The following is a 25,483-nucleotide window of genomic DNA, read 5'->3' on the forward strand; positions in this document are numbered from 1 at the left end:
AAAGCCCAAAACATTTGATAAAATTCAAAGTCCAGTTTTAAAATACCTTAAGTTAGAATATAGTTTTGCTATTTTATGACATCGAAACAGGAAAAACTTCAATAATAAAACCATATGTCAATAAAAGCCCAAAACATTTGATAAAATTCAAAGTCCAGTTTTAAAATACCTTAAGTTAGAGTATAGTTTTGCTATTTTATGACATCAAAACAGGAAAAACTAAGAATTTAAAGTTTTATAAAGGGTAGAGCAAATCTAGAAACACTGTCCTTTAAAAAAATGAACAAAGCAGCTGGGCACAGTGGCTCATGCCTGTAATTCCAGCACGTTGTGAGGCAAAGGTGGGAGGATCACTTGAGGCCAGGAGTTTGAGACCAGTCTGAGCAACACAGTGAAAACCCTGTGTCTGCAAAAAATTAAAAAACTAGCTGGGCACGGTGATGCATACCTACAGTCCCAGCTACTTGGGAGGCTGATGTGGGAGGATCACTTGAGCCCAGAAGGTCAAGGTTGCTGTGAGCTGTGATCGTGCCTCTGCATTCCAGCTTGGGCAACAGAGCAAGACCCTGTCTCAAAAAAGGAAGAAAAAGAAAAAGTAAACAAAGCAAAAGTGCCTTTTGTTACCATTATTTTCCAATTTAATGCTGAAAATTCTTTAAATCATAGTAGGTCCTCCAAAAGCAATGAGAATTAAATATTGGGAAAAGAGGAAACAAAGTTGTTATTTGAAGAAATAGAAGATCCAAATTAAGCCATCCCCACGTGCAACAAAACTGTTAGCGATATTAAAAACATTCAGTGAAATGGGCTAATACAAGATAGATCTGCAAACACCTATATCTTTCCTAAATGTCAGGAATAGCCAACTAGAAAAGTTAAATGAAAGAAGATCTTACTCACAATGTCAGCAAATTATAAAATATATGGAAATTAATGTGGAATCTTGAAAGCTTATAAACTGTGAAAGGAAAATAAATCTTAGGGCCCCCAAATTACTAAGCTAAAGCGAAAAGCCAAGCTGGAAAGTGCTTAGGGCAAATCTGCCTCCCATTTTATTCAGTCACCCCTCTGCTCACTGAGATAAATGCATATCTGATTGCCTCCTTTGGAGAGACTAATCAGAAACTCAAAAGAATGCAGACATTTGTCTCTTATCTACCTATGACCTGGAAGCTCCCTCCCTGCTTCAAGTTGTCCTGCCTTTTCTGGATGGAACCAATTTTCATCTTACCTATGTTGATTGATGTCTCATGTCTTCCTTAAATGTAGAAAACCAAACTGTACTCTGACCATCTTGGGCACATGTCATCGGGACCTCCTGAGGCTGTGTCATGGGCACGTGTCCTCAGCCTTGGCAAAATAAACTTTCTAAGTTAACTGAGACCTGGCTCAGATTTTCAGGGTTCACAAAAGTATAAAAAGTTTAATGAAATAATTTTTAAAAACCCAAATGAAAGCAAAGACGTAGGATGACTGTGAATAGTAAAGAATATTTCCCAAATTAATGTATAGATTTACCATATTCCTATTAAAAACCAAAGAATACTTTATAGAACTCAATAAAATGATTCCAAAACTGCTTTCCAAAATAAATGGGCAGAATTCTCATATAGTAGTCTAAGAGAGGAAAAAATTATAAGGAAGAACTATTCTTGTTAGATACTAGGATTTTAAAGGAAATGAGTGGAAATGATATGGAATGAGTTTAAAAAATGAAGAGGTAATTGAACAGATAGATAGCCTAGTTTACACAGATGTTAAAGATATGATGAACTCCGCTTATGCAAGTAATGAAGTAATTAAGAAAAGAATCATGACTTAAGAACTGGTAAGAAAACCAACAGGTCATGGTAGCTCATACCTGTCATCCCAGCTGTTTGGGAGGCTGAGGCAGGAGGACTGCTTGAGCCCAGAAGCTTAAGGTTTCAGTGAGCCACTGCACTCCAGCCTGGGTGACAGATTGAGACTCTGACTCTTAAAAAAAAAAAAAGCATGGGTTGGAAACTTAATCCTCAGTGCAGCAATGTTGGGAGATGAGACCTAATGGGAGATGTTTATTTTCTACCCTCGTGAATGGATTATTGCTGAATAAAAAGGAGTTGAGCCTTCAAGTTTGACCTCTTGCTTGCGCACATGCTCTCTTATCCTTCTGCCCTCTACCATGGGATAATACACAAGAAGGCCCTTAACAGATGCTGACCCCTCAACCTTGAACTTCATATCCTCCAGAAATGTAAGAAATACTTTGTTTTTTTTTTTTTTTTTTTGAGACAGCGTCACTCTGTCACCCTGGCTGGAGTGCAGTGGCACAATCATGGCTCACTGCAGCCTCAACTCCTGGGCTCAAGTGATCCTCCCACTTCAGCCTCCCAAGTAGCTGGGACTACCTGACTAATTTTTTTTTTTTTGTGGTAGAGGTAGGGTCTCACTATGTTGCCCAGGCTAGTCTCAAACTCCTGGGCTCAAGTGATCCTCCCTGCCTTGGTCTCCCAAAGTGCTGGGATTACAGCATGAACCACTGTGCCCAGCCAAATTTCTTTTCTTTATAAATTACCCAGTTTGTGGTATTTTTCTATAGCAACAGAAAATGGGCTAAGACAACCAGATGTTAATATGGAGAAACTTTAACTTGGACATTTACCTCACACTACTTTATTCATTCTGCAAGAGGCTGCACATCAGGACTTTACCTTTTTTGAAATCTGGCATTAAATCATTCAAAAGTTGCCACATGTTTTCTTTTTAAAAGATGGAGTCATTGATTCATCTTTGGAGCAGACTTTCTTTGTTTTGGGAAAATTACCAGAATGGGCCTTTTGAATTACACACGTCTACAGCAAGTACTCACTTGTTGCTTTTTGAGGAGATTGAAGTTTCTAGTAAGCTGACAAGCTTCGTTTAGAAGTATAAATTGGGTTTAGTGGCTTGTGTATGTCCTTTTAAAATCAGAGGGGTAAAATATGTAGCCCTAGAATATGGATTTAGGTTGAATTGTCCTTGCAAAGTACAGTTTGTTTATTTATGTTGGAAGAGAGAGAGAGAGTTTTGTCTAAGTAATTGGTAACAGGAGATTATCTCACTGGACCATGCCAAGAGCATTGTGTAGATCTGAGCTCTTTATTATGGAGATAAAAATTGTGAAAGGGAATCACGGGACTAGGATTGGCATAATACCACCTGAATTTGGAGCATTGGTGCCTTTCACATTGTGTTATTTAAGACAGAATAACTCAGACTTGTAAAATGTACTGTTGACCTTTATCATTGCCTGTCTGGCCATAGGAGCCAGACTGTACTCTGCATAAGTGGGTGCTTCCACTGTCAATTATTTAATTTAACTCATTTAATTGTCACAACAGCCAAAACAAGCAGGGAATGGATTTGAAGAGGAAAGATCTCTTTCTGAATCTCTTCGTCCATCTCTACATCTCTTTCTCCTCTCTGCACACACACATACTCCCACCACAGTGGTTCTTAGGGCCAGTGTTCCAGAGTGTGGAGATGCCTGGCGATTTTCTGTTGATGGGGTGAGCTGGCCATTGCCACACTGTGTTCCCAAAGTAACTCCTTCCAGTAGTTGGTGGAATCTACACTGCATTGAGAGTCTCACTCTGTCACCCAGGCTGGCGTATAGTGGTGCGATTTTGGCTCACTGCAATCTCTACCTCCCAGGTTCAAGCGATTCTTGTGCCTCAACCTTCCAAGTAGCTGGGACTATAGGTGTGCACTGCCATGTCCAGCTGATTTTTGTATTTTTAGTAGAGACAGGGTTTTGCCCTGTTGGCCAGGCTGGTCTTGAACTCCTGGCTTCATGTGATCCACCTGCCTCGGCCTCCCAAAATGCTGGGATTATAAGGCATGAGCCACTGTGCCCAGCCTGCATTGTACTTCTTTCATACCCAAGTTTGCAGTACATTTTTGTTAATTGTTTTATTCATGTGTTACCTGTGCTCTCTATAATTAAGGGAGGGATCAGAATCTATGCTTGGAGAGTAACTGATAGGGCAGAGCAGTATTCTTGAGAAACTGGTGACGTGATGGCAGAAGTGACTTGCTGGACTCTAACAGCACTGACAAATGATTGTAGTAGTGATTTAGTGGAACATTTAACAGATCCATGGGAAGGAAATCCTCTGGAAGAATAGGTTTTTGTAGCCTATGGAATGCAAGTTCATAGTTTTTATAAGTTGGCTGTTAAAAAAAAAGTGACCTTATTATGTAATCTCAAGTGAGTGTGGTCTGTGGACTACTGGGGCCAATTCAGTTGTTCCTTCACTTACTCATTCATTCCACAAGTATTTATTGTAGTTCATTGCATGCTGGGACTGGGCTAGGCATATAGATACAATAATGATTCACAGAGTCTCTGCCCTTTAGGAGAAAACTACAGGAAGTTAAATATTAACAAATCAAATTGTAAGAAAACAAGAAGAAAAGAGGAGAGCAATCAGAAACGAAAAAATAGAAGATGGACACACATAACTATACAAACATTTAAAATATCTATAATGTGAAAAACAATAAAAGGAGCTTAAAAAGAAAACAAGAGACTGAGAGAATTACTTGTACTAAATATGACAGATGAAGCAATGAAATTTTCAATATGTCAGTCTTTAGTCAAAAGTAAAGCCTGGCCGGGCACGTTTACTTATGCCTGTAATCCCAGCACTTTGGGAGGCCAAGGCAGACGGATCACTTGAGGCCAGGAGTTCGAGACCAGCCTGGCCAACATGGCAAAACCCTGTATTTGCTAAAAATACAAAAAAATTAGCCAGGTGTGGTGATGAGTGCCTGTAGTCCCAGCTACTCGGGAGGCTGAGGTATGGATTGCTTGAACCCAGGAGGCGGAGGTTGCAGTGAGCTGAGATTGCGCCAACGCACTCCAGCCTGGACAACAGGGCAAGACTCTGTCTCAAAACAAACAAATAAAAAACAGCAACAAAAAACAAAACAAAACAAAAACTAAAGCCTAACGCCAAACCCCTAAAAACAAAAGGGCACTAACAGCATTCAAAGAAAAGGAAATAGTCACTTAACTTACAAAATGCCTTCAGTAGCAATTAAATAAATTCACATTAAAAAAATAAGGTAATGTCTCACACTTTATAAATTTAAAGGTGTAAGAAAATCCATAAATTTATAATTTCTCACACTTAACAAATTTAAAAGTATTAGAAAATTTGGAAAGTATAAAAATAAAAATTCATTCTGGGCAACAGAAGCAAGTGGAAACTCTCTGTTACGCACTTTCAACCACTGAGATTTCTATTTTATGTTGGTTTTATCAGGCTGTAACCCCATGGTAAGTGTCAAGGAGCATCTTTAGGTAACACCTAGATGTTGAATCCTACATGCTGAATTAATGCCAGACACTTTTCTAAGTGCCTTTCATATGTTAACTGATTTAATCTTCATAGCAGCCATATGAACTGGGAATTTTATTATCTCCATTTTACACATGAGGAAACTGAGGGAAACAAAGATTAAACAAATTGCTTAAGATCACATGGTTGGTCAATGGCAGAGCTGGGATTTGAGGCTAGAGAGTAGGACTCCAGGGTGTGGCCTCATTATCATTGTACCATGCTGCTTCAGTGGAAGAAAAGAGCTCTATAAACAAAGATGAGGCTTGCAGCATCATTATTTACGAGGTAAAAGGAAAAAATACGGGGGAAAACTACATGTTCCACAGTAGGAGAATGGTCAAATATATTATGGCATATTAATTCAATAGGTAATTGCTCACCAGAATTGTTCAGAACTTTTCTTTCGTTTTCCTGGGGTACAATGGTATGGGCCACAGACTTCACAAAAGTATTACTTATCCTTTTGTAGTCTTATGTCCCCACATATTTGAGAAATTCATGAGAATAAGAAGGCCCTGTCCCAAATGGACACTTCACCATTTTCTCCTGCAGTGGTCCGTGGCTCCATATATTATGTCATTAGATGTACTGAGAGTTGCTGGAGTGTGAACTCTTTAGGAGTACAAATAACCACCTTCTCTGGATACTTAAGCCACACTTAATGAACTCACACATTTCTTTGACCTCACAGGTCCAATCCTTGTCCAAGTAAAGCTGTTTCTTATCATAAATATATTAACACAATTATCAACCTTTTTTTTTTATCATAAAGGGCTGTGAAGTGCTAAGATTTTTGTGTTGTAAATGTTTTCAAAATATTAAAAGTAATTTTTATTTATGTAGAAACAAGGAAAGAAAAGCACATTAATTATGTATTTTAGGATAAAGTCTTTTCATACTTAAAAAAGATTAGTTACAAAAATGATATATCACATTTATTAGGTGTATACCATGTGCCAGGAACTATGCTAAGCTCTTTACATAATTTATGCTTTTAATCCTCTCAATAGCCATATAAAGTGGATATTATTTATTATCATCACGTTACAGATGAGAACACAGAAGCTTAGAGAAGTTTAGTCACTTGCCCTAGGTCACACAATTCATAAGTGGAGGAGTCAGGAACTGTCTGAATCCAGAGATCAAGCTGTTAATCATACTGATGCTATCTTTTTCTTCCTCTTCTTTTCAAAAGATAAATTTGGAGTTACTGTCTCTAACGCTTAATTCTATGATGAAGTTCTATGTCTGTGGTCACAAATAACATTATAACCAGTTGCCTTGGAAATGAAGACGATATAATAAATTACAACTAGAAGTGGCTTACCATATTGCATATGAAGTTCTTTGAGGAGAACCCTGCCATAATCATCAAATAAAGAAGAAAAACAAGTAAGGGAACATAAAAGCAGAATACAGAATACTCTGTCAACAAATTTACATGTATGGTTTATAAATATGTTTTCTAAAAGGAATATTGTATATAATAAGTGATAATCTCAATAGGGAATGAAGTTTTGAAATTGCCTAAATATGTATTGGTTTCAACTATAACTCTTTCAGAAGAATCTCTTCCTTTTTCTACTGGCTCAACCATACAAAGTACAAGGAATCTCACTCATACTGAACATTTTCCATTTAACTCGAAGGCTGACACCTGTTCCCAAGTGGTAAGGTGTACCATTTTTGACAGAGCTCCACCATGCTGAGCCATGAATAGCCTCCAATATTTCTATTTCTTTTTCTTTCTTCTTTGATCATATTGTTGAACTTGAGAACAAAGAAGGTTCTTAGAAACATAGGAAAAGATTGATAATTCTGAAGTCATGGTAACAAGTAACCACTATAACTTGCTTTAAATCTGTTCTATCAACTCAGTAAACACAATTTTGCAATCCAACTACTCTGTCAATCTCACTTATGAAGGTCAGTCAATCAGGGACAAACTCATTCCAATGAGCATGTTTCTGAGCGGTACCCAATCAACAATAGTCTCACCTGAGTAATCACACTTCTACAGATGATGTCAATCTACTTATGTTTCTGAGAGTCAACCAATTCCTAAATGCTATGCTTTCTTGAAACACTATATAAGATCAGCCATCTGTTCTGCTTGAAAAGGCTGTGCCTGACCCACATCTCTTACTGTAACAAGCAATAAGTTAACTTTGTCTTTGTATGTTAGATATTGAATGTTGGTCTTCATTTGGCAGCCTTCTAGAGGACCATTAGGCCAACAGATGCACTCACTGGACACCTTGTACCAAAATTCTATTTACCCTTCAGATATGTTGCCAAGTTAGTTAATCTCAACAATAATCTGATCTCTGGCTAGTTTCATTGACTCTTGGTGCTGAATTTATTTTGTTATTCTAGAATTTGTAGCCAAATAGGTCTTTGCTTAGGCCTAGGTCGTTGCAAAAAGCAATTAGGCGTTTTTTGGTTTTTAATATAAACCATACAATAAACAATTAGACTTAGAACTTTTTATAAGACAACAACTAGACCTTTTGTTTTGGAGGTATGCCATTTGATATACATATATTCTTTACTATTAACATGCTTATTTTGCTGCTTGCCTTTTGCTCTTGTTTGTCTGTATGTACAAAGTCTTGTTTCATGTGTTTTGTTTTATCCTGGATTGTCTGTTTCTATTGAGTGTATAAGGGAGTGTTTCATAGAGAACATATGGGAGTATAGACCAGATAAGTTTCCAAAACAATGAAAGTGGCCTTAAGAACTAATAGCTGGAGGTCCATCAGACCAGCAATCACTTGGTGAAAAAAGGGTTGGCCAAACATCGTCTAGGGACTTCTATAAATCCTTTATGAGGGTACCCTTTTTCTTGTTAATTTGGAAAAGAAGCTTACTTTGTTTTGTCCCTTCTACAGAGTCAAGAATTGTCAGGTTGTTGACTGTGTTGTCCCTGTATAGTTTATTCTTGGTTGGGGAAACCTAACACCCTTCAAAACCTCACGATGTAGACTGACTGTAGTGGCTTCTTTCTCTTGTGTGTTATGGGTTTGTCCATGCGAATGCCTCATCCTCCTGAAAGAACTTCTATTTCCTTTAAGAAGCACCATAATTTTTAACTTTTCATTTTTATTGAAAAACAGCAAAAAGAAAAATTGTCTTGGAATAACGATGCCATGTTTTGACATGTCCAAATCTTTAAATTAATACCTTTAAGAGAAACGCTAAAAAGTTAGGAGACAAAATACCAAATAGTCAATAGTCTTCTCTAATTGATATTCCAAGGCCTTGAAAAATAATTCTAACTCCAAGAGAGTCTCTCTCAAAGACTTTGTAAACTTTTGAGAGCTATCTACTTTGCGTTTTTCTCTTTTTCTACTTAACTTTACCTGACCTTCTAAATGAGCTACTCTTTTGTCAGGGCAATAATAATTATTTTATAAAATTTCTAGGCCATAAGGATGAATTAAAAATTCTGGTCTACAGCCAAGTTAAGGGCTATAATAAAGGATTTTGCTAAATTTTCAGAATATTGGCAGAAAATTGTTATGGAAGTCAAAATTTTATTACATACTCGATTTCTTCTACCACAGATCTATACCAACTAGTTCAGCTAAGTGTTAGCTTCTTAGTTATAGAAAATGCTTAGTAAGCAGAAAGATAGGAGAGAAAAGATTTGTCAACCAATTATGTAAAGTTTTTAAACGTTGTCTGAAAACATCAATAAAAATTCAAAAATTAACTACAATAAGGAAACTTAAGATGACATTTCAATGGAAAAATTAAAAAGGTTCAAATTATAAACAAAGCAAAGATGAAAAACAGACTTCACGAAATATTCAAGAAGCTACCATAAAACCATAGCTAGAGAATTGTATCTTCTCTTATTGTGAGTGGAATCCATCCTGAAATAGAGAATTTAATAATGAAAATTAAGTTGAAATGTAAAATTGCCAATTTAGAAAGTATTCAATGTGTGTCAGACATTTCCAGAGTCTTAGAAAGTAAATAAGCTGAAACTCAATATAGTGCTTGGCTCTTTAGTGAAAAAACAACCATAAAAACCTCTATTCTCTAAAAATTGGAAGTCTATGAATAAGGATACCTGTAGTTGTTGAAAGTACAATAGTAATTTAAAGACTCAATGTTCCATACTGGCTAAGAGACAGAAGGACAATTATTCGAAGTCTGTCCATTTTATTCATTGATCGATTAATCCATTAATGAGGGCAGAACCCTCATGATCCAATCACTTTTTAAAGGTTCCACCTCTCAATACTGTCACATTTGGGATTAAATTTCAAAATGGGTTTTGGAGGGGGCATTCAAATCAAAGCATTCTGTCCCTGCTCCTCAAAACTCATGTCCTTCTCATGTACACATACATTTATTATATCCTTGTAGCCCCAAAGTCTTTCCTCATTCCAACACTAACTCAAAAATCCAAAGTCCAAAGTCTCATCTGTGAGCCTATGAAATAAAAATGCAATTTGCTCTTAAAATATAATGGTGGGACAAGCATGGAGTACACATTCTCATTCAAAAAGAGAGGAATAGGCAAGAAGAAAGGGGTAATAGGGCCCAAGCAAGTATGAAACTCAAGAGAGCAAATATTGGGTCCGGAGACTTCAGAATAATCTCCTCTGACTTCCTGTTGGGCATCCTCTACACACTGGTGGAAGGGTTGGGCCCCCAAGGCCTTGGGAAGCTCTGTCCCTTTGACTTGGCTGGGCTCAGTACACCCAGCTCTCCCAGGCTGGCATTGCGTGCTGGCAGCTCTACTGTTCTGGGGTCTCAGTGGCAGTCCCACTACCATGGCTTCAGAAGGCATTGCCCTATTGAGAACTCTCTGCAGTGACCTCACTTCCACAATGCCACTAGGCATTGCCCTGGTGGGGACTTTGCAGTGGCTGAACTCTCTTGACTAGGTATTACTGTAGTGGGACTCTCTGTGATGGCCTCACTTCCACAGCTCCACTAGGAATTGCCTTGATGGGGACTCTCTGCAGCAGTCACAATCCTGTATTTCTGCTTGGCATTGGTCTAGTGAGGCTTCTAGCAGTGGTTCTGCCCCTGTAATTAGTCTCTGCCTAGGCCCCCAGGCTTTCAACAATACCTTTTTAAGTCTAGGTAGGGGCTGCCAAGCCTCCACAGCTCTTGCTTTCTGTAAGCCTGCAGAATTAGCACCATGTGGATGCCACCATGGTTTATGACTTGTACTTTCCTGAGCTGCAGCACAAGCCATACCTGAGGCTTAGAAGTGCTGTGCTGGGATACAAATAGCACTCCGAGCCTGTCCCCTGAAACTATTCTGCCCTCCTGTGCCCTTGAGCCTATGATGGGAGTGGTAGCATCGAAGATCTCTGAAATGCCTTCCATTGCCTTTTTTTTTCACTGTCTTGAGGAATAGCACCTCACTCCCTTCTATCTGTGCTAATCTCTTTAGAAAATGGTTTGTGGGCTACACCCTTGGTTTCCTCTACTGAACATGCTTTTAAACTCTTTACTTTCCTAGGCTGAGGGTTTTCCAAATCTTTCTGTTATGCTTTCATTTTAGTTATAAATTCTGTGTTTAAATTACTGTTTTTTCTCCAAAATCTCAGCATAAGCAGCTAAAATTAACCATAAGCTCCTTCTATATTTTGTTTAGAAATTTCTTTTGCTAGATACCCTAGTTCATTAGTCTCTACTTTGGCCTTCCATAAAGTTCTCAGGCATGGGCACAGTTCAGCCACATTCTTTGCCAATTAATAACAAGGATAGCCTTTACTCCAGTTTCCAATATCTTTGTCCTCAGTTCCATCTGAAATCTCATCAGAATGGCCTTTATTGTCCATATATTTTTCTTAAAAATTTTTTATTGATGCATAATTGTAAAGATTTGTGTGGTCCATTTAATATTTGATACATTCATACAATGATTAAATCAGAGTAGGATGTCCATCACCTCAAATATTTATCATTTTTCTGTGTTAGGAACATTTCAAATCTTTTCTAGCTATTTTGAAATATACAATAAATTATGGTTAACTATATTCACTCTACTATGTTATCAAAAACTAGAAATTGTTGCTTCTGTTTAGCTGTATTTTTGTACCTATTAACCAACCTCTTTTCACCCCCAGTTCTCCCCTACTCTTCTCAGCCTCTCGTAATCATCATTCTACTCTGACCAAGAGACCAACTTTTTTACCTACCACATTTGAGTGAGAACATGTGATATTTGTGTTTCTCTGCCTGGCTTACGTCACATAACATAATGTTCTCCAGTTCCATCCTTGTTGCTGAGAATGACAGAATTTCATTTATTTTTCATGGCTGAACAATATTCCATTGTGTATATATGCTACATTTTCCTTATCCATTCGTTTTTGGACACTTAGATTGATTATATATGTTGGTTATTATGAATAGTGCTGCGATAAATATGGAGTGCAAATATCTCTTCAATATACTGATTTTCTTTCTTTTAGCTATATACCCAGCAGTGGGATTGCTGGATTATATGGCAGATCTATTTTTAGTTATTTGAAAAACCTCCATACTATTTTTCACAGTGCCTATACTAATTTACATTCTCACCAACAATTTTCAAGCATTCCCCTTTCTCCACATTCCACAAGCATTTGTTATTTTTTGTCTTTTTGATAATAGCCATTTTAACTGAGGTGAGATGATATTACATTGTGGTTTTGATTTGCATTGCCCTGATGATTAGTGATATTGAACATTTTTTTATATACCTGTTGGCCATTTGTGTGACTTCTGAGAAAGGTCTACTCATATCATTTGCCCATTTTAAAATCAGATTATTATTATTATTTTTTTGCTGTTGAGTCCTTGTATATTCTCTTTATTAATCCCTTGTCAGACGGATAGTTTGCAAATATTTTATCCCATTCAACAGTCTCTGCAGTCTATTGTCTATTGATCATTTCCTTTGCTGTGAAGAAGCTTTTTAGTTTGATGTAATCCCATTTGTCTATTTTTGCTTCTGTTGTTTTTGAGGTCTCACCAAAAAATCTTTGCCTGGACCAATGTCCTAAAGCATTGTCCAATTATTTTCTTCTAGTAGCTTCAGGATTTTTAGGTCTTACATTTAAGTCTTTAATCTATTTTCATTTGATTTTTGTATATGTTGAGAGATAGGGGTCTGGTTTTACTCTTCTGCATGAGTATATCCAGTTTTCCTGGCACCATTTATTGAATAAACTGTCTTTTACCCAATGTATATTCTTGGCACCTTTGTCGAAAAGCAGTTGGCTGTAAATGTGTGAATTTATTTCTGGGTTCTATTCTGTTTTATTGGTCTATGTGTCTGTTTTTATGCCAGTACCATACTGTTTAGGTTACTATAGCAGCTCTTTAGTATAATTTGAAATCAGGTAGTGTGATGTCTCTAGTATTGTTCCTTTTGCTCAAGATTGCCTTGGCTGATCATGGTCTTCTGTGGTTCTATGCAAACTTTAGGATTTCTTTTCTGATTTCTGTGAAGGATATCATTGGTACTTTGAGAGGAGTTGCACTGAATTTGTAGATCACTTTGGATAGTATGGACATTTTAACAACATTAGTTCCTCCAGTCCATGAGCATAGCATATCTTTCCATTTGTTTGAGCCCTCTTTCATTTCTTAGTTCAAGTGTTTATTGATTTCATTGTAGAGATCTTTCACTTCTTTGGTTACATTTATTCCTAGTTTTTTTTTTTTTCATAACCATCATAAAGGGGATTGCTTTATTGGTTACTTTTTCAGATTGTTGGTTGTTAGTGTATAGAAATGCTGCTGATTTTTGTATGTTGATTTTGTATTCTGCAACTTTACTGAATTTATTGACCAGTTCTAACAATTTTTTTTGGTGGCATCTTTTTCTAAATATAGGATCACATTATCTGTGAACGAGGATAATTTGATTTTCTCCTTTCCAACATGGATGCCCTTTATTTTGTTCTCTTGCCTAATTGCCCTGGCTAGGATTTCCAGTATTATATTGAATAAAATTGATGAAAGTGGGCATCCTTGTCTTATTTCAGATATTAGAGGAAAGACTTTCAATTTTTCTCCATTTAATATGATGTTAGCTGTGGATTTGTTATATATGTCTTTTATTGTTTTGAGGTATATTAGTTCTATACCTAGTTTTTTGAGAGGTTTTATCATGAAGGCATGTTGAATATTGTTTAATGATTTTTAGCATTTATTGTAACTATTGCATGGTTTTTGTTCTTAATTCTGCTAATGTGATGTATCCATTTATTGATTTGCATATGTTGAACCATCCTTGCTTTCCTGGGATGAATCCCACTTGATCACAATGAATGATGTTTTTAATGTATTGTTGAATTCAGTTTGCTAGTATTTTGCTGAGAAATTTTGCATCTATGTTCATCAGGGATATTTGCCTATAGTTTTCTTTTGTGTGTGTGTCCTTGTCTGATTTTGGTATCAGGGTAATGTTGACCTCATAGAATGAATTTAAAAGTACTCCCTCCTCTTCAACTTTTTGGGATAGTTTGAGTAGAATTGGTGTTATTTATTCTTTAAATGCTTGGTAGAATTTAGCAGTGAAGCCATCAGGTTCTGGGCTTTTCTTTGATGGGAGAGTTTTTTACTGCTTCAATCTTGTTACTTGTTATTGATCAGTTCTGATTTTCTACTTCTTTGTGGTTCAGTCTTGGTAGATTGTATGTGTACAGGAGTTTTATCCATATCTTCTAGACTTTCCAATTTGTTGGCATATAGTTGTTCATAATAACCTCTAATGATTCTTTATGTTTCTGTGGTATCAGTTGTAATGTCTCCTTTTTCAACTCTGATTTCATTTATTTGGGTATTCTCTCTTTTTCTTAGTCTAGCTAAAGATTTGTGAACTTTTCTTATCTTTTTTAAAAACCTACTTTTTATTTTGTTAATCTTCTTTTTTTTTTTTCTATCTCAGTTTCATTTATTTCTGCCCTGATCTTTATTATTTCTTTTCTTCTACTGATACTGGGTTTGGTTTGTTCTTTTCTAGTTCCTTGTGATCCATCATTAAGTTGTTCATTTGAAGTCTTTCTACTTTTTTCATGTAGATATTTCTTCTCTCTTAGCACTACTTTTGGTGTATCCCATAGGTTTTGGTATGTTGTGTTTCCATTTTAATTTGTCTTGAGGAGTTTTAAATTTTCTTTTAAATTTCTTCACCAGTCCCTCCATTGTCCAGGAGCATTTGTTTTATTTCCATTAATTTGTACAGTTTTCAACATTCTTTCCAATATTGATTTCCAGGTTTATTCCAGAAAAAATACGTTGTTATTATTTTGATTTTTAAAAAATTATTAAGATATATTGTCTATCCTGGGGAATGTTTTATGGAAGCATTCCATGTGTTCTGGAAAAATATGTGTATTCTGCAGCTGTTAAATGGAATGTTCTGCAAATATCTGTTAGGTTCATTTGGTCTACAGTGCAGTTTAACTCTCATGTGGTCTACAGTGCAGTTTAACTCTCATGTTTCTTTGCTGATTTTCTGTCTTCACAATCTGTCCTTTGCTGAAAGTGGGGTGCTGAAGTCCCTTACTATTACTGCATTGTAATAATACAACACATGGTATTATAATCTCTCCCTTTAGGTGAATTAATATTTGTTTTAAATGTTTGGGTGCTTTGGTGTTGGGCGTATATATATTTAATTGTTATATCCTCTTGCCGTATTGACCCTTTTATCATTATATAATATCCTTGTTTTGCTTTTTTTTTTTTTTAACTGTTCTTGACTCAAAGTCTATTTTCTCTACTATAAGTATAGCTACTCCTGCTCTTTTTTGGTTTCCAGTTGCATGGAATATCTGTTTTAATTCTGCCACTTTCAGTCTGTGCATGTCTTTATAGGTGAAGTGGGTTTCTTAAAGACAGCTTATAATTGGGTCTTTTAAAAAATCTTAACCCATTTAGCCACCCTATGTTTTTTTTTTTTTTTTGGAGAATTTAATACCTTTACATTCAAAGGTATTATTGATATGTAAGGATTTGTTACTGCCATTTTGTTACTTGTTTTCTGATTTCTTTGTGGGTCCTTCCCTCCATTTTCCCTCTCTTACTGTCTTCTTTGTGGTTAAGCAATTTTCTCTAGTGATACCTGTTGATTCCAGGCTGTTTATTTTAAGCGTCTCTGTTATATATTGTTACTTTCTGGTTTCTATGAAGCTTACAGAATCCTCTTATAGTTATAACAGGTTATCTCAAACTGATACTGACTTGAATTTGATTGCAAAGTAAATAAAGTAACAAAACAAACTCTACACTTTAGCACCCTTCATTTTGATTTTTGATTTTTCAATTTACATCCTCTTATATTGCTTATTTCTTAACCAATTGTTGTCGTTATTTTCATAAAACAGTTTTGTCTTTTAGTCTTCTTTCTTAAGCTATTAGTGGTTTCTTTATCTCAATTACAGCATTAAACTATTCTAAATTTGTCTGTTTTCTTTCTTTTACCAATTTGTTTAGTATCTTTAGATGTTTTCATGTTACACATTAGCATCCATTTCTTTCAGATTGAAGAACTCCCTTTAGATTTCTTGTAAGGCAGGTCTGGTGTTGATTATTTCCTCAGCTTTTGTTTGTCTGAGAAAGTCTTTATCTCTCCTTTGTGTTTGAAGGATAGCTTTTCTAGGTACAATATGCATGGTTGGCAGTTTATTTTCCTTTAGCACTTTGAATATAGCATCCTTATCTCTCTTGGCCTACAGGGTTTCTGCTGAGAAATCCACTGCATATCATATTGAAGCTCCATCAAATGTGATATTTTTTTCTTTCCTTTTGCTGCATTGAGTATCCTTTTTTTGTCTTTGATTTTTGCTAATTTGATTATGATGTGTCTTGAAGAATTCCTCTTTGGACTGAATTTGGTTGATAACTTCTGAGCTTCTTGTACCTAGATGCTGTCACCCTTCTTCATATTTGGGAAATGTTCAGCCATTGTTTCCTTAAATATGCTTTCTAAGCTTTTTTCTCTCTTGTTTCCTTCAGGGATTCCTATTATGCAGAGGTCAGTTCATTTAATGGTGTCCTGTAATTCTCATAGGCCTTCCTCATTCTTTTTAATTCTTTTTTTTTTTCTCCTTTGATTGGGTAATTTCATATGTTTTGTCTTCAGTCTCATTAATTCTTGCCTCTGTTTGATCAAGTCTGCTGTTGAAGCTTTCTAATGAGTTTTTCAGTGCAGTTATTATACTCTTTATTTGTAGGTTTGCTATTATTTTAAAAATTGTTTTCACTTCTTTGTCAAATTTCTTATTTTGTTCCTGGATAGTTTTCCAAATTTCATTTAGTTTTCTATCCATATTTGCTTGAGCTCTCTGAACTTGTTTAAGAGGATTATTTTGATTTCTCTCTCAGACATTTCATGGATCTTCAATTCTTCTTGGTTCATTGCTGTAGCTTTGTTGATTTCTCTTGGTCATGTCATCTTTCTCTGAGTTTTCACAGTTTTTGTATCTTTCCATTGATGCCTGAGCATTTGAGGAGACTGTCACCTATTCCAGTGTTTGCAGATATTCGTTGGTGGTGTTAGACCTTTACTACTTACTATCAGAACTTAAATGCTGTTCTGTTGTTGCTTCTCATTTTGGGGAGGACTTATGGTGACCTGAACTGACACACTGCAGTGGAACTAACTAGTTGCCCTACTGTTGTTTCCTGGCCTGGGGGAAAGACTCATATTGAACACTGGAATTTAAATGCTTCTCCATAACTAAATTGTTGCCTTCACATTGTTTTTGAGTCTGTGGAAAACTTATAGTGAGCACTGGAACTTAGATGTTGCCCCAAAAATATATTGCTGCCCTGCAAATATTTCCCAGTCTGAGGAAGACTTAAGTTGGCACTGTAACTTAATTCTGACCTTTTAGTTGTTTCTGGGAAGGGAATGCTCCACACAAGCACCTGGGCTTTATGGAACATCTGGCCAAGGATTTGGGCTTTCCTGTAGGTTGTGACCCTTGCAGTGCTTTGGTGCTAATCAGTCTCTTCAACTTGGGATCTCCACTTTATTGGAGTGCAGAGAAGCTCTCAAGATCCACTTTCCAGTCATTGTGATTAATGCCCTGCTTTTTGTCCCCAATTCGCTGCAGGTGGTTTAGCTCTCCTGGAACTCCTGATGATTCCTGTGGGACAGGACAGGAGTAGGCTTCCATAAAGATTTGAAGATCAATGGAGAGACAGAACATGCACCTCCAATTCCCTCCTCTCACCACAGAAATCTTGAGTTTAAAGAAATCTCTGTGAGTGGTATTTTGCTGGCTTGGGAAAGGCAATGGCACAGTCTGAAATGAACAATTCTTTTTACCAGTTGTGACTTCTCTCAATCCTGTGGATGCGGGGGGGGGGGGGGGTCTCCATTTCTCCCCCAAGTTCTGGAGAATTCAGAGTGATATTCTTGTCTTTGAATATTTTCTAGTTATATTTTTGTTGGGGAACTGATGTTGGGGAATCTTATACTTCACAATCTTGCTGATGTCACTGTACTGTTCATATTTCTATCAGCATCCTAATCACAACCACTTATGCAATAACTAAGGAGTTCCAAACTTTCTTTAGTCTTCTTGTCTGCCAAGCCCTCAAAATCTAGATTTATCTAGCTTGTTTCTACAAATTCTTCCAACCTTTTTCCATCACCCAGTTCCAAAGCCACTTCCACATTTTTGAGTATTTGTTACCAGCAACACCCCACTTCTCCGTACCTATTTTCTGTATTAGCTTGTTTTCTGTTGCTTGTAACAGAATATTTGAAACTGCATAATTTAAAAGAAAAATAATTTATTTCTTACAATTATGGAGGCCAAGAAGTCTCAAGTTGAAGGGCGATAACTGGTGAGAGCCTTCTTGCTGGTGGAGCCTCTTTGAAGAGTCCCAAGGCAGTGCAAGACATCACATGATGAGGGGGCCGAACATGTTAGCTCAGGTTTCTAGTCCTTGTCTTATGAATCCACCAGTCCGGCTCCCATGATAACCCATGAATCCATTAACCATTTAATCCATTAATTCATGAATGGATTAATCTGTTCATTATGGCTAAACCCTTATGATCCAATCACCTCTTAAAGGCCTCACCTCTCAAAGTTGCCACATTGGGGAGTAAGTTTCAAAATGAATTTTTTGAGGAGTCATTTAACCATAGCAGGGTTTCAGATTTGCAAGATAAAAAGTCTGGAGATCTGTTTCACAACATGTGAACATACTTAACACTACTAAACTGTATGCTTAATGGTTAAGATGATAAATTACAGGTTATGTGTTTTTTACTACAATTAAAAAAACTATGCTTGTTATAAATAAGTAGCTCATTCTCCCTTGTAAAATTTACTACCTGTTTAAATTGCTCAAACTGAACCAGTGACTGAACTGTGGTCTTCTCTAGGGTACTTAAAATTACTGAAATAAAAGAATAAGTATGTAAAAAGTGCAGTGGCGCGATCTCGGCTCACTGCAAACTCCGCCTCCTGCATTCACTCGCCATTTTCCTGTCTCAGCCTCCCCAGTAGCTGGGACTACAGACGCCCGCCACCATGACTGACTACTTTTTGTATTTTTAGTAGAGACGGGGTTTCACCGTGTTAGCCAGGATGGTCTCGATCTCCTGACCTCGTGATCCGCCCACCTCAGCCTCCCAATGTCCTGGGATTACAGGCGCGAGCCACCGTGCCCAGCCTGGTAATGCTTTTAAAATAATTCATTTATTTAAACTATGACACAAAAAAAGAGGTTTTAAAATCTTACTCAGGTACTGTTTAAAAATAACAAATATATTAATTACTTGATGTCTTTACTATATCTAAAATAATTGCTGTATCAGAGGTAGGGACACAGTAAAAGAGGTACTATTGAAGCTAGTATACTGTACTGCAGATACTGTTGAAATACCTTAGAAGTACTATTGAAATATTTTAACAGAATAGCACACTAAACAGACTGACTGAAGTTCTTATACAAGGATCTCATGTAAATAACAACGAAATAATAAGAAGTTCATCAATTCCATAAGAAATAGATACAAAATTTGGATGCCAAAATTCTTTTTTTTTTTTTTTTTTTTTTGAGATGGAGTCTCGTTCTGTCATCCAGGCTGGAGTGCAGTGGTGTGATCTCGACTCATTGCAACCTCTGCCTCCCAGGTTCAAGTGATTCTCCTGGCTCAGCCTCCTGAGTAGCTGGGATTATAGGCATGTGCCACCATGCCTGGATAATTTTTGTATTTTTATTAGAGATGGGGTTTCACCATGTTGGCCAGGCTGGTCTCGAACTCCTGACCACAGGTGATCCTCCTGCCTCAGCCTCCCAAAGTGCTGGGATTACAGGCATGAGCTATCATACCTGGCCCGGATGCCAAAATTCTTAAAAGAAACAAGGGGAGTTATCTCATTATGAACTCCATAAGACTAAGATCTGGCAAAACTGGATCTTGAAATATGAGATGAAACCTCAAATTGACACTTGCCAAAATTCTCCATTAAACAACCCATCACAGTAGGGATAAATTTGCCACAGTATTAAACAGTGACCAGAAAACTTCTGTAGTATAGCAGAAGACATGTCCAGTTCATGCATTATGTATATTAAATTAAGCTCAGTATGGTTTCAGGATGATTCAAGCACATTACATTTATTGTACACTTTATTTCTATTAGTATCACATTGTAATATATAATGAAATAATTATACAACTCACCATAATGTTGAACTAGTGGGAGCCCTGAGCTTGTTTTCCTGCAACTAGACGGTCCCATCTGGAAGTGATGGGAAACAGTGGCAGATAATCAGGTGTTTGATTCTCATAAGGAGTAAGCCACCTAGATTTCTTGCATGCGCAGTTCACAATAGGGTTCACACTTCTGTGAGAATCTAATGCCACCACTGATCTGACCAGGAGGCAGAGCCCAGGTGGTAATGTGAGTGATGGAGGACAGCTGGAAACACAGATGAAGCTTCGCTTGCTTGCCCACCACTCACCTCTGTGCGGCCCAGTTCCTAACAGGCCATGAACTGGTGCCAGGTGTTGTGGACCTCTGCTCTAAGTAATAGTTTTAGCATCCCCAAATAGATTTATATAATTTATACAATTGTGTTTATTAATGTGTACTAATCGGCACAGTTATTTCCTGGGTAAGTTGAAGTATTTCCCTATCAAAAATCCACAGCTCTTACTATGGCAGAAAACAAAATAAAAACAAAACAAAACAACAAAATAAAAGCACAATTAGATTTTGTGTTACTTACTTAGAATATTCCAATTGTCTAATACACAGACATATTTAATTAGAATACTTATTTATGGAATGCTTACATAAAAGCTATGTAAGGCTTTTTCCATTAGTTATAAACTTTATTGTCCTTATAGTGATAAGGACACTTAATCCTCTGAAAAAATGAAAAGATCCTTGACCCAACTGAAAAGTTACATCTGCTAGATATGTTAAATTGAAGTTCTCCAGAGAGCCTTCAGCAGATGGTTCACAGAAGTTGACTGCTAACCCAAGATCCTCAGAATAAGCTAATGATTACATGGAGTAGATAATTTTGGCTAAAGATCATTGGAAGAAGATTCTTCTATATATCACACTCTCTATTGCATATTCTTATATATTATATTTGTGGTAATACTATTCTCCTTTATTGCTTAAAGTATTATACTTCTGACTTAGCCTGTCATATTCACTTTACTAGTGATAATAAGTTACCTATGTCTAGACCAGAGTTGGCAAACTATGGCTTACAGACCAAATCTGGCCAGCCACCTGTTTTTGTAAATAAAATTATTTGGAACACAGCCACAGCCTTTTTTTTTTTTTTTTTTTTTTTTTTTTTTTAAACATGTTGCCTATGGCTGTTCTTGTGCTACAACAGCAGATCTGAGTTGTGACCAAAAAACAATATATGGCTCACAAAGTCAAAAATATTTCACATCTAGTTTTTTTACAGAGAAAGTTTGCTAATCCTTGATCTAGGTAATTGTCATTATAACTCTATAATTCAGTTCTTCCAAACTATTTTTAGCTCAGCCATTTAAATAAATGATGTGAAGGTATGTTACTCTGACTTTCCAATAACAATACTCTTTGTCCAAGAAGCCTAGTGAGAAGGAAAACAACAACAACAAAAACAACAACAAAAAAAGCCAAAAAAACGATACTCTGAATGCAATATATAAATGAAATAAAATGTCCCTGCACCAGGGAAATTACAAAATACAAACAATAACTATTTGTCAACAGTACTCAGAAACAGTATATCTGGAGTTCCATCAATGTTGAATTATCTCTTGTATATCTTTTTGTTATTTTTTTCTCTATAAAACAATGAGACTCTTTAATGCCAATATAGGACCAAGATTCATTGTTCTGTTGAATTATTAGTTAGGCCATTCCAACAGTGTAATTTCTGTGGTAGTCAGTCTCCAAGATAGTACCTAATGATTTTTGCTTCTTGGTATTCATGCACTTGTACACCGTACCTCTTCCACACTGTGCCAAGGTTGGTATATGTGACCTCTGTGGCAACAGCGGTAGTATGTCACTTCCAATGTTAGGTAATAAAAAACAATGTATTTTCTGCCTTATTCTCTATCATACAATTCACTCTAGGGAAAGTTAGCTGCCATGTTGTCAGCAGCTCTATGGAAAGGCCCACGTGACAAGGAATTGAGAAATCTTGCCAACAGCCCATGAGAAACTAAGGCCTCCAGTCCACAGCCAGGTGAGGGAGCCTTCTTGGAAGTAAGTGGATCCTATACTCTATTCCAACCTTCAGAGAACTGCAGCCTTAGCTGACATCCTGGCTGCAACTTCATAAGAGACACTATTCCAGAACCACTCAGATAAGATGCTCCAAAACTTATAACCCTCAGGAACTATATGACATAATTTTCTTGTTTTCAAGCTGCTAAATTTGGAATCATTTGTCATAGAGCAAAAGATAACTGATACAATTTAGCTCCCCAACTAAATTCCCCAACATCCCAAATGAATTATATATCATTTCAAAGAGTACATAAAACCCTTTATGGAGAGAGAATTCTGAGAATAATGATCCTATCCACAGGAGTGAAACTACTAGAAGCTTTCATAAAAAAATTACTTTGGTTGACGTAGTAAATAATACATCCCAAACTGTGAGGCACAGCAAACACAACAAACCAGTTTAAATTCCTTAAACCAAGTCATTATAAATAATAGAATTGTCTTGGATTTTATTTTGACCAACCAGGGAAGATTCTTTACCATTGCCAACATTGTGTATTATACCTAAACACTTCCGGTGAATTGGAATAATCTATCTCTAAGCTAAAAGAAAAGGCAACCTGGCTACCTAAAATAGACTTGGAAAATCTTTGAGACTTGTTTTCGTGATCAGGTCTGGGAAATCTGTGGTCACGGTTCCAAAACATCTGCCAGGCCTTTCCAGTTATACTTATCTCACTGGTGTTCAATGTCTATGTTCCAGAATCTTAAATGCTTGTGTGCAGCCACCATCCTGACAAATGATTCAACAAATGATTCAAAGACAAAAACCAGGATGCAATTATTTTCATAGACATGTAAAACTGAAAATCAAATATCCACAGATGAAACTTCACCTTCGAGGAGAATCCCCAACAGGGATAAAGAGCTGCACAACACTTGATGTTTTCTCCTGCAGCTTTGATTGAACAAGGACCAGTAAGAAGGACTAACAGTAAAGAGGTTCCTACAAACATAGAAAAAGACTGTTTTTGTTGTTGTTGTTGTTGTTGTGTTGTTTTCTGTAGCAATGGAAACAAAATAGCCACAAGAACCAGTTTTAAACCCATTCAGTTGATCAAGAATAACCTGCATCAGTGAGCCCCTCTCGCATGAGTCAGCTCGCCGGGGAAAGACTCACTCCAGTAAACACACCTCTCAGTGCCAGCTAATCAGCAGCAGTCTCACCTGAGTAACTGAGCTTCTGCAGATGTTGTCCAACCACTCATATCCCTGAAAGTCTGTCAATTCCTAGCACTTCACGCTTCCCCTAAAGAAAAATCCGATATAAGGCTAACAGTCTGCTGTGCCTGACTGGCATAGCCCTCCCTGATTATAGGAAGCAACACATTCAGCTTTGTCTTGTCAATATTTTTGATGTTTAGTGCTGGTCTCATGATTCTTTGACCAACTCCCCTGATTCTTTTATCATTTTTTTAACCTCTTCCTGTTTAATACTATTAAGAGTAATAGTAATGATGATGATGATTTTGTAACCGCTACTCACCATATGCCATGCACTGTGACAAGGGCTTTCATTGTCTTAATATCTGGCTACCAGCACTTCTTAGATTTTCAGGTAGCACTCACACCTGAGGCTATTCCTGGCTTATTCCGTGTGCCAGTCTTTTGCTAGTTGCCTTCGATTCACTCCTCATCCTTTCTCCGCTCTGTCACGGAAGGCTGACTCCTGAAGACAGGGTTTGCCAGGCTCTTCTGTCAGCTGGCTTCCAGCTCATTTTTGCTAATGGGAATCTGTGGTGAAAGATGAAAGATCAGAAGGGAGAAAGAATATTTCTTCCCTCTCTGCTTCTGGAGGTGGCTTGGCCAATAGCTGTGTTTCTTCCCATTGCTCCAGCTCTTTGAAAATACCTAGTTTTTTTTTGGTGATAAAGGCATGATGCTGTAGATATCTAGGTTGTTTGGCAATCCTGTTTGGATTCTCAGCTTTTACAACACCCAATAATACATTCTTTTTAAAAAAGCTTCAGTCTTTCTAATTTCCTAGACCATTGATAGAATCAGCAAGAATAGGTGGTAGAATTTATGTCAGGTAAAACTGAGAGTCTTGAGATTTAGTCCCAAGTCTGTCTCTGAATCACTTGTAACAATTACAGGTTGGTGCCTCAGTTTTGCTATCTGTGTAATGGAATTGTTGATCTTTAAAGGCCTCCCCCCTGGCCCTCTGCCACCACCCTGCCCAATTAGAACCTTCTATAATGCTGGGCTTGCAAGAATTGGTTTAACATTTGTAAGAATTATAGCTGTTCTATTCTCTCATGTAAGAGTTCAAAAATTGCTTTATAATGAAAATGCAGAGCCCACGTTTAAAGAGCAGGAAAAAAGTGTCATTAAAAGTGTTAGAAATAAAGTTTTTCCTTTAAAAATTTGTATTATTTATAAAATATTATAGAGGTAATAGTGATATATGAGCAACAATTAACTTAAAAAGTACAAAAATTGTCCGGGCGCGGTGGCTCAAGCCTGTAATCCCAGCACTTTGGGAGGCCTAGACGGGCGGATCACGAGGTCAGGAGATCGAGATCATCCTGGCTAACACGGTGAAACCCCGTCTCTACTAAAAAATGCAAAAAACTAGCCGGGGGAGGTGGCGGGCGCCTGTAGTCCCAGCTACTCGGGAGGCTGAGGCAGGAGAATGGCGTAAACCCGGGAGGCGGAGCTTGCAGTGAGCTGAGATCCGGCCACTGCGCTACAGCCTGGGCGACAGAGCGAGACTCTTGTCTCAAAAAAAAAAAAAAAAAAGTACGAAAATTTTCTGGCATTATAATATTTTCTGGCATTATAATATTATACAATACAATATATAATACCACTTTATTAATATGGTATCTTGATTACTGATAAGATTTTTCAGGCTTGCTTTCCCATAGACTCATTTAATGGATCATCAAAATTTAAACTTTTAGATATTTTATTTTCAATTGATGCAATTGAAAGTGACATTAGTTTCTCTCGGAAAATGACAGATTGCAAATAATTTTTGATAATTTTAAATTTTGATGAGGATCTTACTGCTGATGCAGTTGTTATTGGAGCTGTTAAGAGTATTTTGTAGCCTGTTACATTTGGGATTCATTTCTGATAAATTATTATTGTTACTATATTTTAAGACTAGTCAAGTATAGTAGTGAGAAGGGGGAAAGAGTAGAACAAAGAGTTTGATCTGTAACTGACTGAATAATCAATTGAGATAACTCACTACCCTCAGGTCAGCCTGATAAATTGTTTTGAAATAAAAATTTTAGAATATGTAGAGCTGATAATTCTCTTAGAGCAATTTTTCTAAAAATATTTAATTCTTTATACAAATTAGTTTTGTTTGAGACTAAATTTAATTTTAAATGTAAATGTATACAATGGCATCTTAAT

The 25,483-nt window shown here is 36.8% G+C and overlaps 1 long non-coding RNA gene across 3 annotated transcripts in view; it reads left to right on the forward strand.

Moving 5' to 3' along the window:
* LOC103222989 (uncharacterized) overlaps positions 1–25,483 on the forward strand; it is a 56,036-nt gene that overhangs the window by 23,313 nt on the left and 7,240 nt on the right. For all 3 annotated transcript variants that reach the window (XR_012092750.1, XR_012092751.1, XR_005244586.2), the window contains 2 exons: positions 6,562–6,758; positions 17,453–17,602. This is a non-coding gene — a long non-coding RNA (uncharacterized lncRNA). The remainder of the gene's footprint in view (positions 1–6,561; positions 6,759–17,452; positions 17,603–25,483) is intronic.

The sequence above is a fragment of the Chlorocebus sabaeus genome, chromosome 4, assembly GCF_047675955.1.
Source record: "Chlorocebus sabaeus isolate Y175 chromosome 4, mChlSab1.0.hap1, whole genome shotgun sequence".
In the NCBI taxonomy this organism is placed as follows: domain Eukaryota; kingdom Metazoa; phylum Chordata; class Mammalia; order Primates; family Cercopithecidae; genus Chlorocebus; species Chlorocebus sabaeus.